Genomic DNA, 16,481 nt, shown 5'->3' with positions numbered 1-16,481 from the left:
GAGTTCCTATACCCAGGCTTTGCAAACAATGCTAGAAACCCTTGTCACTGTTGGAGACATGTATATGTTAGTCCATCTGCTAATGCCTATGGCTTATTCACCAACAAATCGATGTTATTTAAGATGCTCTTGCCCTTCTGCAAGGGGTTAACGTCACCAAGCAGAGGGAAAAATGTAGAAGCAAACCTAAACAAAAAGCAGCCTCAACCATTTGCTAAATGAACGTATCTTTTGTGTAGCCAAACTACATTGACAAAGCTATAGAAGCACGTAAATGCCTAACTGCATTTTTATATTACATCTTACATATCTATAGTTCAGTGTATAGGGTCACGTTATTATTACACTTTTATGGACAGGTTTTGTTCTTACCAAATTTATCTTAACGGAATAGTGTAAGAATATTGTACAACATGTTTTTTTGCCTCTATCCTCTTCTAAACTAGGACTTACCAGTTTCAGAAATGTTAAAGATAAGTTTATAATATGCAATATGAGTTTGTATATTGTCTCAGCTGTACTTCTAACATGAACTCAACTAATCACAGCAGCACTATGCCACATCAAAGACCCAAACTAGACACTGTGCCATGACATACGTCTACCACAAACGTGTTCAGAACTTGGGTATCTCTGCCTGTGCACAACTAGATGGTATAGACATCCATAGCGTATTTCAGAAAACGACCCATCTGATCTCCGTAAAGTTGGTTTCAATCTGCACCCATCTGTACACAGTGAAACACTGTGTACAACTCACACCCTGTATTATCAGAATGCCAGTTATCAGAAAGTGAACTAATATTCAACATCCTAAAAGGGAAGTTCTCAGAAAGCAGATATAAGCAGAAAGGACATACTGTTGTATTTGAATGTTACACAATACTTCACTAACACAATTGTCAGGGTAACTTGCAAAACCTCAGGTCAGTGTCAGATGTTATAAGACTTCTTCGTAAACCATTAAGTTTTGGAGAAAAGGTATCTGAAGATACCCAAAAAAGGAAACAAGTGGCTTTCAGCATGTTCTCTACATATTGCATCATACAAGGAAAACAAAAGGAGAATGTGAAGAAAGGGTGGCAAATATTTCTTCCTCTGGTGTGACTGCTCTCCTTTAATTTACTACCTTCTGTTATAAACTTGAAATCCACTTCTGTGAGAAATAAGTGGGTTTTTTATGGATCTAAGTACTTGACAAAACCAGGCAAAGATCATTAGAGAGTCATCTTCCTGATCATATCAACAGCAAAACTCCTGTGATTGAATGAATCAAGAGTTAACTCTACAACACATTAAAGGGACAGTTTATAGCAATTAATTGTCCAAACTGTAGGTCTTATTTTTAATAAGAGTATCATCACAATAAAATATTTGTTATAAATGCTAGAGCACTATAATAAACCAGACAATGTCAAGCTCATCTTTGAGAAATATTAAATGAGAGGGAAAAAAAGTAAAAACAACTCCATGTAACTTCCTTTACTCCTGTTACTACAAATAATATAAGTCAACATCTCCAGCACTAATGCATCCCAATACCAAGATGATCCTCCTCCAAATCTATGGCTATGGGTGCAGCTAACCCACTCTTCAAAACAGCACTGTCCCCCCTCTTCCTTGGCCTCATGCAGCACATTAATGAAGGAGAATAGACTGTATGTTTGAGTACGTACGTTACAGGACTGGTGCCACAGCCAGGGGGTTCGGCTACTTAGACCATGGGACTCGCTTTGAAAAACCTGATCTACTGAGGGCTGATGGTGTCGATCTGTCAGAAAAGGGGAAGAATATATTTGGTCACAGTCTTGCCAAGCTGGTGAAGAGGGCTTTAAACTAAAGTTGTAGGGTGAGGGGAACCTCAATTCATCCCACTCCTACCAGTTTGATGCCAGTGCCAGCAACAGATGCCCAGAGCCTGGAGAAGGATTACAAGTCAGCAGGAGAGCATCTGAGGAACAGCACAAAGGAATTCCAGCTGCTCCAGCCAACAAGTCACCTTCATCAGCGGCCCACCTTAAATGCCTCTATGCAAATACACGTAGCATGGGCAATAAACAGAAGGAGTTAGAGACGTGTACATGCCTGCAGGGCAATGACCTTATTGGCATCATGGAGACGTGATGGGATGGCTCCTATGACTGAAGTGCTGGAATGGAGGGATACAGGCTCTTTAGGAAGGACAGGCAGGGGAGAGAAGGAGGGGGTGTCATCCTCTATGTCAATGACCAGCTGGAAGCCATGGAGCTCTGCCTGGGGATGGATGAGGAGCCAACCAAGAGCTTATGGGTCAGAATTAAATGGAGGACAGGCACAGGTAACATTATAGTGGGGGTCTGCTACAGACCACGTGACAGGGAAGACTGAGCAGATGCGGCTCTCAATAGACAAATAGGAACAGCCTCACATTCACAAGCCTTGGTCATCATGGGGGACTGGTGATTCTGCCCCTCTGCTCCGCTCTTGTGAGACCCCACCTGGAGTTCTGCATCCAGCTCTGGAGCCCCCAACATAAGAAGGAGGTGGACCTGTTGGAGTGAGTCCAGAGGAGGGCCACAAAGATTATAAGAGGGCTGAAGCACCTCTGTTATGAGGACACACCAAGAGAGTTGGGGTTGGTAGGCCTGGAGAAGAGAAGGCTCCAGGAAGACCTAATTGAGGCCTTCCAGTACCTAAAGGAGACCCTACAAGAAAAGTGAGGGACCTTTGACAAGGGCATGTAGTGATACAACACAGGATAACAGCTTTAAACCGGAAGAAGGCAGGTTTAGATTAGACATAAGGAAAACTTTTTCCTGTGAGGGTGATGAGGCACTGGAACAGGTTGCCAGGAGAAGCTCTGGATGCCCCATTCCTGGAAGTGTTCAAGGCCAGGTTGGATGGGGCTTTGAGCGACCTGGTCCAGTGGAAGGTGTCCCCACTCAGGGCACGGGGGTTGGAACTAGATGATCTTTAAGGTCCCTTCCCAGCCAAACCATGCTATGATTCTATGATTATCTCCACTGCCACTCTTGGAGGGCTTAGAGGAAGAGAATGAACACCACAATGGAAGATTTATAACAATAAGGTACCTACACATCAATACAACTATCAGTTGTAAATACAGTTAAACAATACAGAAGTGTTTTTCAATACTAGATTTTTTGTTAAACGTTGGCAGCTACTTGCTGCTAGCCTCTCACAGGCTCCGTGAGAAGGGATATAGAAACTGAGATTTCAGCTGGCCTTTAAAATAATTGCTGAAAATTATTTTAAAATAGTACTTATTTGTTTTATATCAACATGATTTATTTTCTTTTATAAAGACAGTAATGGTATTTTGTATCAAGATTTTCATTGCAGCACTTAATGTCGTACAAGATTGCTATCTGTAACTGGACAAGAATGTGCAAACTAAAACTTAAAACATCATATCTTCGAACATACGTTTCCTCAATGCAAAATCTGAAATACTGATTAAAAGAATGTGTCATCTTGTTTTATGGTTCAAATGTACTATAAAAAAAATGTTCCCAAGAAACATCTGGTTTGTATTTACACCAGTTTGGTTTAAATACATATGTCAACAGATAATCCTCATATTCCAAGTCTGAGTGAAAACAGACCTTTTCAGCAAATTCAGCCTCACCCTAGTTCCTTTGAAAATAAGTGACAATTTCTACTTTATTGGGTGCAGAATGTTATGCACTAGTGATAAAACTCTCAATGAACTCAAAAATCTTACCTTTAATAATCAATTCTTGCCTCATCCCATTATCACTGATCTAAGTGACAAAGGAATATACTTCAAGGGATCATTACATAAACAAGTACATGCCTTTTTAGATTTGAAATTATATTTTTCAAAGAACTGACAACAAGCATCAAAATGAATCATAATAACCTTTATTACAGACGCAGTCTTATTTTCAAAAGCTGAAGACTGTTTCTTTTCAGTGCTAAATAACTTGGCATTTAAGTAGAATAGCAATCATAAAACAACAAAACTCTACAGTAGTTATGAAGCAGCAAAAGAATAAAACCTGGATTTCTTTACCTGCAATTTCAAGCCCTTACAAAGACCGCACTAACTGCCTAGGAGGCGGGCAGGATACTACACTGTAATCACAGTTATTAAAAGCAATTCACATTACAGAAGTTAAAGCAAAACCAGACTTATTTTTAAGTACTGTGTTTAGTATAGCACAAAAATTAAAAATAATTATTTTTCTAGATTATAAAGGGCTTTTTGGACATAAGCTACTGTGACAAATTACTGCAATTCATTTTTCTAAAATGTGAGTAAAATAAAATGAAATAAAAACAAGTTTTCAGTAGAGTCTTGAATAACATTCAAGCAGCATACAACGCAATCCTTAAAAAAACATTTCATTATTTATAACATAAATCCAATTTAAAAGCCTAAAAAGAATCAACTTATAATTAGGCATGTTGTATCACTAAAAGGCATTTTCAAAAGTTAGTGATTTTAACAAGAGAAGGGAGGAACTAAGCTTTTGTGGGAAATCTCTCAGTTCCAGAAAGTATGCAAAATTCACGAGAGCTAATTAGAAAGCCTTAGAAGACTCTGCCTACAACAACATAGACACGAGAAGTTATTCGAGTTCAGATACAAATCAATGACCAAAAATACAATTTACATACCTGGTACTAGGGGGGAAAGCAGTAGACTACAACAAAATCAGTACATTGAAATAATCTTAAAAGTAGTTACTGAAAGGGAATCAAACAAATTTTAAAACGATCACTTTTAACATTGTGCAAGTTGTGTGTTTTAGCAGCCAAACCTGTGGCTTTTGGTTACACATCAATCCATATGAAGAAAGGAATAAGAAATATTTTGAGATTTAAACATGCACAAAAGACAATGAAATGAAAGATTAAATTCTCACAAAGCAACAATTCTCTCCTCCAGTTTAAGTCGTGTGACGCATTTCTGCTGATAATGTTAAATATATTGCCTTGACACATGTTCATGCATGGTTTTGCTTCTGCTTTGCATTCAACTGAATGAGTAACAAAGGATTTCTTCTAAGCATTACGCTTACTTCAGATAAATGTTCCACAGTACACAGTGCCATGTCCTTTGTGGAAGTTTTAAAATGGTAGTCATCATCTATTGAGTCCTTTTTCAACTTCTCACATTTAGTAAGACATTCCAAAGCAACAGGCAAGTTCCAAAGAATGTATGAATCTTAACAGTTATAAAAACATTTAATGCAAACTTTCAAGTTGTACCATTGGTAAACAGTGGTAGCGACATGAAAAAGCTCACTGATTCTGTAATTCATTCTATCATGATAAACACTACCAGGTAGCAATCCTGCACTGACCTTGTGAATCTACTAGTTGACAAAACATCAGTTAGAAATGAAGAGACTTATGAAATAGTTTAATGTTAAATTAGAAGCTATGATAACGTTATGATATGACTCAAAATTTAATTAATTCACAGGTAATTATAACAAAATTTGTTAAAGCTGAATGCTTTAAGGTCTTACCAAGATTTGAGGACAGAAATAAAAAAGGTTTGGTTTTTTTTCAACTTATTCAGATTTTCAATAATGTAACAAATGTCACAAATGGAATAAATTGATTTGTGACGCTATTAGACTACAGCAGATTCTATGAACAGCTGTATTGTTTCAGTTCACACAGATGCTGCAGTATCTGTTCTGCAGAAAGCAGTAAAAGGTCAAAAGAAACAGGCCAAGTCTTTTATGTGCAATTTCTATTTATCTTAGCTATTTACATGATAACAGTTTTAACGTTATGCTCAGCACATTGCTATGAGGTACAAACCATACTGTCTCTCTTTGTCAGAAAGCATTAAACGACTTACCTAAGACACCCTTGTGGTAGACTGCACATTTCTTAAGTTTCTTGCTCAGGTCTTAACTACACTTTTCTACCTGAAAAGAAAAATGCTTAGGATCACTGATAGTTCTGCTTAGACTTGCGAAGAGAACAGAAGTTATCACCTAAGGAATAAGATAAAATAATTTCTTAATGCCTCAAAAAGCCACAAATTCTTGACTTTGGTGCTGCTAGAAAAACAGGAGACTCCTGTGAAGAAGAAAACTACAGGATTCTGACTTAGTGCCTACGCTTGATCACGGGCTGTTCATAAGTAACTGCAGAACCGTACACACAGAGATTTGTAAACTTTTTTTTAAACATTCATTTTCTCATATACCTTCATCATCCAGACTATACCCACTTCCACAAACCTTTTATCATGTCCCTTCTTGAATCCCATCTTCCCTCATTAGATTCACAACCACAGTGTAATAAATAGCTTTAAGGGTAACTGCCATCCTCCACCTTGCATAACCTAACGATCTAATGAGAAAGTGATCTTTCGAATACATTTCAAATGCATCATGTTTTCTCTAGAACAAAAAAAAAAAAGCCAGACTGCAAGAACTGACTTGACATTCAGCTCTGGTTCATAACAAAGGGAAATTCTTATGATTGTGAAGGAGAGAAAGTAGTACGTTTAAGTCACAGATATAACTCCCATTTACCTTTTTGGAGAGCTCCCACAGAAAAAGGAAGACAACCACAAATCAGAAGCATAACACAGCCAAAGCTCCTCTATAGCCACAGGAAAGGTACAGTTATAATTTAGCAACAAAACAGCAACTCCTCCAGGCAGAACTAGATCACAAACATCATATTGAGAAAAATCACTCCTCCTTTCCCCCTACCCTCAGGCTTATAATTAAAGGAAAGTCAAAAGAGATCCTCTTTATTTCTATTGCTTGAAAACAAAGAGTGCTGTTGAGTCATGGAATACATATCTCTTTCTTAACTTTCACCAGAAACTCCTTCTAGTCTGCCCTGAAAATGGATTCCAGACACAGAAGGCAATAGAAAATACATCCTTTAAAAAAACCAAACCAAACCAAAACAAAAAAATCAGATCAATAGATTTAAGTTGTTAAAAGTATGTGGACCTTCCTAAGTCTCATAAGAATTAAAATACTCTGATTACATTTAAAAGCTATATGTTTTTAGAGAAAAGGATAATTAGCACTTAGAAGCGAGGAGGGGCCTTAATCATCATGGAACTTAAAAACAGTTGTTAATTATTGCCTGTGGAAAAGCAAAGGGCTGACAGAAAGAACAATGACAAAATTAAGTACCAAATTTACATTTCTGTTGAAACCACAGACTTTAAGTGTCCACACAAGTTTAAAAAGTTAAGCTCTGGGTTTGTTTTGGAGGCACTCTATTGGTCCACTTGGATTGCTTTGAGAAAATATTCTCCAGCTGCGCACTGACCATTTCTGTCCTTCAGCCTGTGAGAGCCACTCTAATGCCTGGTAGCTGCTCGGGTTGAACACAGTAACTTCCAAGAGGACACTCAGTATATTGAGCAAGTATGTCACATTCTGGGATGGGAATGAGTAGGATCCATAGATAGTGGCAGTTCTGCTGTAGAGGGCATTTATTATGCAAGGCTCACACATAGTCTGATTCTGCTCAGTACTCACCGACAGCCAGAAGGGCTGTTTCTGACTGGGCACCACCTGAAAGCTAGGAAGAGCAAACAGAAAATTCTGGGAAAGCTTCATTTCAAAGCACAGTACTTTTTCCAAGATAAGGGGGATTATTTAACTATTTTCCGAAGATGTTCTAGTATAGGATAGTACATCACAGACAGAGATGTACAATTGGTACAGATTTTCTTTTAGAGTTACAGTAAGCTTTGCAATGATATTCTGGTAGCTCATTCAAAAGACTCTTTCCTTGTCAGCATACAGTCATCCTTATAATGGTGAGGTAAGTACTGTAAATGCCCCCTTTAGAGGGGATACAGTGTTATCTCCAGAACTGACAATATATCCTAGGGCTGTTTTGTTGCACTTAGAGCAATTAATTGTGCAACTACATGGATACTGGTCCAAACACGATTCTGTTTGACAGGTGTGTTCATAATAGCATGCAACCAGAAACAGCTTAATGTAAAAGTAGCAGCTATTAAATTTCCAGAAGCTAATGAAGTCATCCAGGTTTCTGATAGAGAACAGCTTTATCATCTATGATTCTATCCTGATTTTACGAACAGCACAGATTTGTTTATACTGGTTTCCAGAATTTCTTGTTTTAAGCAGCTGAAGGAGAAAGGCTTGTATTCCTGAAAGTTTGTCCACTTCTGTCCTTTCTTCCTCTGTAGGACTCAATCTAATAAAAGATACAGCCACTCTTTACTAACCATACCACGTTCCCTTGGAACCCTCTGTAAGAGCAGTATTTAGCTGAAGTTTGCACTGCACCATGCTATCATCACACTGCCTAACAAAGCCCTTCAAATTGGATATGCAACCCTGCGAACACATGCCATGTTTACCACAATGAAAGACTGAAAGAGAAGGATTGCCAACAACTATTCAACTACCTTTTCTAGTGCACTGCCACACATGAAGGGCTGAATCTCTACTTTTTCCAATTTTCAAGTCAAGACTTCGGCTAAGCCTATCCAAAACCACTTGGAAATAATCTCAAATTAACTACTTGGTTAAACTGTGGAATGAAAACATTCCCATGTTGTGGTCTAGATTTAGTTCAACCCTTTTATCTTTCAAATACAAAAAAGATTAGTTTAAGAACTTGTGCATGCTGATGGAGACACATCAGCCATATAGGGACGGAAGTTAGCACACTCATTTTGCCTTTAGACAATTTTAACCTACTTTACAGCTCTTTTAGAGACCTTTATTTGGTGCTTATTGCATAACTCTTAGTGAATTTTTCTAGGTCTTTTACCTGCTCACAGTCACTAGCAGACCAGAAGCTACTTGCTGGCGATGTAGCTTGCATACATGGCCCAATACCCTATCAAACATACAATTATTAAAATACTTTTTTGGTTTTTTTTAAAACTTAGGATGATCTGATTCTTGGGAAAAAAAAAAGTCAAGAGAGCCAAGGCCAACTCTGGCAGGGGAGCGTAAACACTCCTAGGCTTTGGTCTTTCACAGAAAGGGTACAGGGCCACAAAGGCTACAGAACATCCTCAGGCTGTTCTTGACAGAAACGGACTTGGCAACTGGAAGAGAAATGAAACAGCATCCTTATAATATTCTAGAAATAAGCTACTGCTGTCATTGCTGTAGTTAAGAGAAAGACTGTAACATAAATGGCATCCATGACGTGATATTTATGTAATAATTAATTGCAGGGAATGTCATGTTCCAGCGGGCGTAGAAACTATCCCCCAGGTAGCACATTGCTTTTCTCTACTGGGAGAGCGCGGTACTGGAACAAGAGCACCATGAATTGCCTCTTGCCCTCAGAGAGTTAGTCCTTCACACAGCAGCCCACAAAGGGAGGTTAAGCAACGTCGCAGGCTCCCTTGCCGATGCCAAATAAAGGAAAACCGACGGCACGGCACAAAGAAGCCTCTCTCTGTTTCAAGAGCTATAAATTGAGCCGGAGCTCTTGACCCCCGTGACTCAGAGGCATGACTACCCGCAGAAATCACCACCCCAGCCTGGGCTGTACCGGGCCCGGGCTCTCTGCCCGCCTCTCAGCCGGGGCGGTGAGCGGCCCCCTTCCCGGGGGGCGCGGACTCCTCACCTCTGCCGGCCTGGCCCCAGCCCTGAGGCCGGAGGACGAGGGGAGCCCCGGCCGGGGAGGGCGAAGCCGCCTCTGCCATGGCGGGAGCCCGGGCCCAGGCCCCGTCGCCAGGCAACCACCGGCGGCCGCTGTAAACACCGCCACGCACGTGACGTGACGCAGTACGCACAGCTCCGACAACAACGCACGACGCGGCAGGCCCCCGCATTACATCACTCTCTCTCTCTCTTTTTTTTTTTTTTTTTTTTTTCCCTCTCAACGCGGGAAGCGCCTATAAATAGCCCGGGGGGCTGCGCAGGCGCGTTCCCGGCGCGGGGAGACGGGGCGGTGCTCGGGACGGAGCCCATCGGGGCCGTCACCACCGACGCGGCCGTGGCCACGCCTGCCGGCCACCGTAGTCCCCGCCCTCAGCTTCTATTTTTATTCCTTTGTTTCAAGTTCCCGCCCCTCCGCCGGCAGGACGGGATGACGCCATCCGCTTCCCGGAACGATGACGCGCTGGGTGGCGGGGGGGAAAGGCGGCTGGAATGTGCGCGGGGCTCCGCTGCCTTAAAGGGGCAGCGTCCCCCCCCAACCCCGCCCCCGAGCGGCCCTGATGGACGGGCGCAGCTGGCGGGGGCGGGGGGCGCGGAGGCACCGCAGTCTGCCCCCCTCCAGCGCCTGGTGCTGCCGCGGGGCTCGGACCCCTGCCCGCAGCGCTCGCGCGGGGTCCGGGACCGGGAGCGGAGCCGGCCCCGAGGGAAGCGGGGCGCGGGCGGGTGGCAGCTGCCGCCTTTCCGTCGTGGCCCGGGTGTCGCCCCCTGAGGGAAGGCAGGCTGGTGGTGAATGTGACCCCTCCGAGGGGTTCCCCGCTTTCCCCGGTTGCGGGATCAGGCCCGAGGTCGTGGGGCTGGCGGGGGGGTTGTCGGAGGTCGTCCTCCCGCGTCTCTCCTGGGCCTCGCCGGACGCTGCTGGGGTTTCGTATTTAGCGGTTCTCCCGGTCGCCGCTTACCCTTCCGATTCTTCCCGTAGAGCCGCTCCCCGAGGCCTGGCTCCGCCGCCGGGGTCCCCTGCCGCCCTGCGTGGCCGGTGCGGGGAGAAGTGAAGTGCCGGCTCCTGCCCGACCCGGCGGCATCGCACGGGCGGCGTCGGTAGCGCGAACCACAAAGACACATCATTAATAAAACGACGCTAATTGACAAAGGAAGAAGTCTTGATGTGTTCCCTGTGTATTTCTACCTGAAGCACAGAAGCAGCAAAGGCTTTCCACCGATACGATACATTAAACGCGAACGTGTTTGACATAATCAAACGCAAGCAATTTTAACCGGGTGGAAAGCTGAGGGCTTCCAAGTGCAGGTGTTGTCCGTAGCAGGTTATCCCCGGATCGGGGGTGTGCTCTGAAATAAAGCCCCTCACTCAGTATAAGGTCGAGATGATGCTGCGGCAGCATATTTAGATCATGGCTCGTAGAGAAATCTAGGGTGTACTTAGTCACCTATGGCATGACCTTATATTCACACTCAATTTAGTAACAACAGTTGGTTTCTTATGGGGCATGTGAGATTTAATTTATTAACCGAGTTTCTAGGGTAAGTAGAGAGAAAGTCAGGAAAGGCATGAGATGAGAAGTCAGCAGATGAAGGGGAATGCTCAGAGAGATGGAGCTCCCTGAGAAATGTAAGTCTTGTCTCCTAAGTTTCTCGAATAGGACATTAATGTAAATATAGTTACTTATCAACAAATATTTTAGGTACAGTGCCCTACTGATTCTTTTCCTGACTTTTAAACTCTCTGGTTATGGTTTTCATTTCAGCTTTTGCCTTTTGTTTAGTTTTCAGTCTTTTTATTGAATAACCGAGTGGGATCTGTCAGAATACTAAAACTCTTGTGTTCTGAGAATGATGTTTCAGCCATCTGAAAAAAAAACCCAAAACCTCCGTTTACATTCAGATGGTGTATCTTATGCATCAGGCTGGCATATGGGAATATTGATATATGTTTGAGCATGTAAAATCCTGGTAGGCAAATACCAGAGTGACTTGCTTGTGTATATTCTAGGGGGAAAAAAAAATGCCGCAGCTTAGCCCTGAGACAGCCAGTGTGTTACAGATGCATGTCCCCATATCTTTTAACTCTGGAACAAATTCTGCTCTTACTGTCCCTTTGGCTGCTTGAAGTTAGGACAAGATATGTTGCAAGAACTTTTAGCTTGTTGAAGAGCTTCTGGCTTTTCACATTATGATCCAAAAGTAAGCTAAAGATTTTTTTTTTTCCTAAATGGTCACTTGAATTAACTAACCAAGAAAGAGGCAGAATTGATAAAACATCGAAGATGATTGACTCTGTAATGTAATCTAATTAAGATGTCAATTTAAATAAATCATTTACTGCCGTTGGAACTAAATAATGAATGTCAAAAACTGTTTATGTGCAAAAGATACCTGTGAAGTTTTCCTGGGAAAGTAGTTCTTTAAAAATTCAGTATTTTTCATTCTCACTCTTATAAATAATCAGGGAGGCTATTCTCTTACCAATTTTATGTTTCCGTGAATCTGAATTTGATTGCCACGCAAGCTTCCTTATGAGTCATTATCGTAATTTCACATCACTCGTTAAATGAAAGTTGTTTTTCCCCCTAAATCCCCTAACCTACTTCTACTGTGCCAACAGGAGCATTCAGAAACTGGCACTAAGGTGCAGCTCTGATACAAGTTTTCTGTTTCCCTGTGACTCATTTGACATTAACATAATTATGTTACAGGAGTCAAAGTGATTTTCCAACTATGAGTAATGCACAATACTAGAGCGAATGTTTATAAGACACCAAGGCATATCAGCTAGCTGAAGTAACCAGCTGCTGATAACAGCTGAAGTAAGTTGGGGAATTAAAAAGTCTTATAATACAATTATCCTTCTTTGGCACTCGGTGTCATGTACAGCCGTGAGGAGGGTCGTGTGCTCTGTGAAGAAGGATCCAGAAGCAGCACTGTGCCGTAACCGGGAGAAGACCGAGCCCGTGGGTAGTTCACACAAGAAGTCTTCATAGTTTTCTTCCCACTTGCATATTTATGGCAAAGTCGTGCTCAAATGAGAGCAGTGATCTTTTCAAGAAGCGGCTGTATTTACCAGAGTTCATTTCAAAATGCAAGTGACACGCATCCTCTCAGCCAGGAAAACAAGATCAAAATAAACAACAAAAAAAAATGAGGTCATCTCACAAATATTTTGAACCACCTGTATGTGAATAACACACAAGAAGAAAACTGATAAGGATAAGGCAAAACTGAGAGTTGTTACCACCATGAGATATCTTTTCTCTGTAATAAAAATATCTATCTGCAGGCTAGTGATAATGGTACAGGGAAGAATTACAATGTATATTTTCTGAATAAATAACATAAAAAGTAACTAGAAAATGTGTGAGCCATAAGAAAAAAAATTATAAAAATAAAACAAAATCTTAGTGGTGATTACTTGTTCCAAGTGTTCCATGGAATTTTTAGAAATGACTGACTGCTCAGGATTTTTGTAAGTAGTTTGAGAAATAGGTTCATTTTTTCCCTGCCTTTTTAGTTTACAAGTAGCTTTTGAATGAAACTGGGACATTTTGTATTTAGAAGTCTCTCAGCTTCATATGGATATTCTTCCAATGAGGCCTTATTTCAGTAATTCACCCAGAACATAACTGGTTTCAGAAGAGCTGAGGACACTTAGTTTCTCCTAGGATTAGCCTGTGAAGGTAGAAATCTGATTTTGAAATACCAACACAAACTAACTACAATTTGCTAGAGTCCTGGAACTGAAAATAACCAGTTAGCAACTTTCCTATAAAATACTAGGGTAATACAAGTGGGAAAGAGAGTCAAATGCAGAAAATACATGCTGATAGCAGAACTGTAAGCAGAAAGCACATTTTCCAGGGGACGTATTCAAAGAATTCAGAAAAAAAATTCCACGTCACACCCCGTTCTTTATTTCATGAGAAAATCTGCTGAGGCCAGGCATTTGGCATGCTGAATTATCGTCACTGAATCTCAGAGCTGGATGAGGACCAGAACTGGTAAAAAAGTTATTCATGGCAGAGGAGGGCTGGAGGAGGAAAGGTTTGCCACGGTACCTTGCGTTGACAACACTCCCCATTTGCCAGGAGAGTCAAGACTTGGAGGTTTTCTGTTTTCTCTGCTATGGTTTTCATGCTGCATGACCATGGGCGGGCAAACTTCAGTTCTGTTTCCTTCAGTTTGCGCACCTCTCACTTATTAGGAGATGTAGTAATGTACCTGCTGTGCGGGGATGGCTTTGAATGGCAACTGCTACTACAACCACCAGCATGAACGTGTTTAACACATGTTGCTAAAATCATGCAGCAGAACCCAAACCAAAAATAAACAAAACAATCCAAGCCCGATCAGCAGAAATAAATTCCCACAGCACAATTTAGTAGTCTTAAATTTAATCTGATTTGCTTTAAGCTCATCCAGGACTGTAGTTTTATAACTGCAAATATCCACCTCCGTAGCTTGCTGTGGCACTGTGTTTACCTCTGTTTTCACTGGTTTTAATTACCGATATTCCTACCTGCCAAAGCTCAGCCCTCAACTCAAGCTGCTAAAATGTTCTCCAGTAGCACGAGAGCACATTCCTGTACGACAGGTGTATATTGTGTTATTCCTCATAGTAATACATAACAGGAGATGTTTGTAAAATAGTTCTACTCAGCTCCATAGCTACCTGGAGTCCCCTAATGAAGCAGTCTTGAAAGCAGCACCTCGGCAATGCTCTGCCTTTCCATCACATGCTTTCCCACTTGGTTCCAGAGGAATGGTCTCCTTACAATGATTTTCAGCACAGCTGTACCCCGTGCTCCCCTCTGACTTTTTTCTTCTTGGAGAAACTACCATTTATTTGTAACATTTGTTTAGCATTCTGTGGTGACATACAACCTGTGCAAATTCCAAGTATTTAACCTTTGTTCCTTGCCGAAGCTTTGCGAATTAACTTAAAATAGCAGAGTGAAGTAGGCACCGAGGGGCGTTTGCTGGAAGTAACTGATAAAATCTTGCGCGTACTGCTTGCCCTTAGTGGTTGGTTGGGTTTTGTTGTTGTTAGCTTGTTTTTCTAGCTGAGCTCCCAAAACAAAATGTTCACAGACAACCATTCAGTCTTGAAAATCATTATGATTTTAGAAAGCAAATAAAAATAAACAGATCTATCAAGATTTAGCTGATTTTCTGAATTAGAGAAAAATTAGTTAATACTAGTTTTTTGAGTTTTCAGAGTATATATATCTTGTAACAAGGCCTAATGTTTCTATAATAAAAATGGCTATCTTGTTGATAATCGATAATGTGTTACTCTGAATTAGCAGCTGAAAACAGAATTAGGAGTGCATGCCCATGCCAACAGCAAGGAAAATAATTTTGTCCCATTCCTTACCCGGATGAGGCCGCATTGTCTTCCCTCGGTCTGGACGGAGCAGCACAGGCTGCTGCCGTATCCCACCGCAGGGCAGCCAGGAGACCACAAGCAAGCTCCTCCACAGCTGCTGAGGGATTTGGGAGCATGGCTGTTCCCATCAGACCACCACCATGGTAAATGTGAGCAGATCTGCCAGGAACATAAGCTCTGCGAGGAAGTACTTGGGGAAACTCTGAGATGAACAGCAAATGTTGTTGTTTGGGATGGCAATGGCTCCCCAGCACATGATTAGGGGCTGAGAAAGGCTGAGTTAGAGTGAAAGCAGACAGGCAGCTTCAGCGTGGGGTGACCCATCCGTTTCGTGTCTGCAGGCTGGAAAGGAAAGAGCTGGTTGGGGAAGGCTCCTAGGTTTTCCCCACAGGGCAGCGCAGAGAGGTTAAATGCCTCCACAGAGAGATTTGCTGTGCAAGAAACTCACCAAAGTCAACAAATACTGAAGCTGAGACTTTGTTCTGCTACGTGAGGGGAAGCTCCTGCACCAGGGGAGTTGCTGACAGAAAACAGTGTTTTCCAAGTTTTTCCTCCCTCAGTAGCCTACTTTCAAAGGGTTTCTTCCATGAGATTGGGTCTCAGTTCCCTTGTCAGAGTACTTTTTAGAAATGTTATATACTGTAATACATGTATATTCTATATTGTAATACATATATCAGTTAAAATATTTGTTAGATTCATTTTTATAATTTGTTTCATATAGTGACTTAGAAACATAGAATCATAGAATGGTTAAGGTTGGAGGGGACATTCAAAGGTCACCTAGTCCAGCCCCCCTGCAAGGAGCAGGGACATTTCTTAGAAAACTGAATTTAACAAGGTATTAATTTTAACGCTGAAAAACTAGGCATTAAATATTGTGCTATATTAAAGCCCAGTCCTGCTAACACCCATGTATGTGCTTAAATTTAAACATATGAGTAGTACTGGACTCACTGGGATTACGTGCACAATTAAAATTAAGCATGTGTGAAACTCTTTCAAGGTTAGGATTTCCAAATTCTTTAACTTGTTTAGAGTAAAAAAAAAAAAAAGGCAAAACAAATGAGTAACTGCTCATTCACGTAATAAAATTGCAGTGATGTGTTTATGCTAAGGGACTTACCATCATTTGATACGCAAAGTATCTGATAAAACAAGTTAATATAAAACTTAACAAAATGTAACACCGCGATGTTGTGATTACCTGCCCGAGTGGCTGTATTTTCTAGTAGGAAAGAGAAATCCTTACTTTAACATTTTGAGTATCAGCTGGGATGAATATTCCTATTTTAGAATAAGGTGGCATGTTTCAAAGAAGAGGTGAATTATTTTTTTTATCGTATTCATTTCATTTTCCTATCAACATGAGTTTAATGTTTCCAGAAAAAAAAATTCAAAACTAAACAGTGTCTTACTTTGGGATGGAAATATGCTTTTTGTGTACAAGATGCACTGAACTTTGC

General features: G+C 41.3%; 1 protein-coding gene across 5 annotated transcripts in view; it reads right to left on the bottom strand.

Annotated features, from left to right (window-relative positions):
• The window catches only part of PACC1 (proton activated chloride channel 1), a 101,996-nt gene extending 92,284 nt beyond the window's left edge, over positions 1 to 9,712 (bottom strand). For 4 of the 5 annotated variants that reach the window (XM_086744880.1, XM_086744881.1, XM_086744882.1 and 1 more), the window contains exons 1-2: positions 9,586 to 9,711; positions 5,843 to 5,912 (exon numbers count right to left, since the gene is read on the bottom strand). The gene's annotated coding sequence lies outside the window, so the exon portion shown is untranslated. Of the gene's footprint in view, positions 1 to 5,842; positions 5,913 to 9,585 lie in introns of all 5 variants that reach the window. The other variant, XM_086744889.1, reaches the window with a different exon arrangement.
• Between the last annotated feature and the right edge of the window lie 6,769 nt (positions 9,713 to 16,481).

The sequence above is a fragment of the Chlamydotis macqueenii genome, chromosome 3, assembly GCF_036417535.1.
Source record: "Chlamydotis macqueenii isolate bChlMac1 chromosome 3, bChlMac1.mat, whole genome shotgun sequence".
NCBI classification, from domain to species: domain Eukaryota; kingdom Metazoa; phylum Chordata; class Aves; order Otidiformes; family Otididae; genus Chlamydotis; species Chlamydotis macqueenii.
The sequence above is the reverse complement of the archived record's forward strand: the minus strand, read 5'-3'. Positions and strand labels throughout refer to the sequence as shown.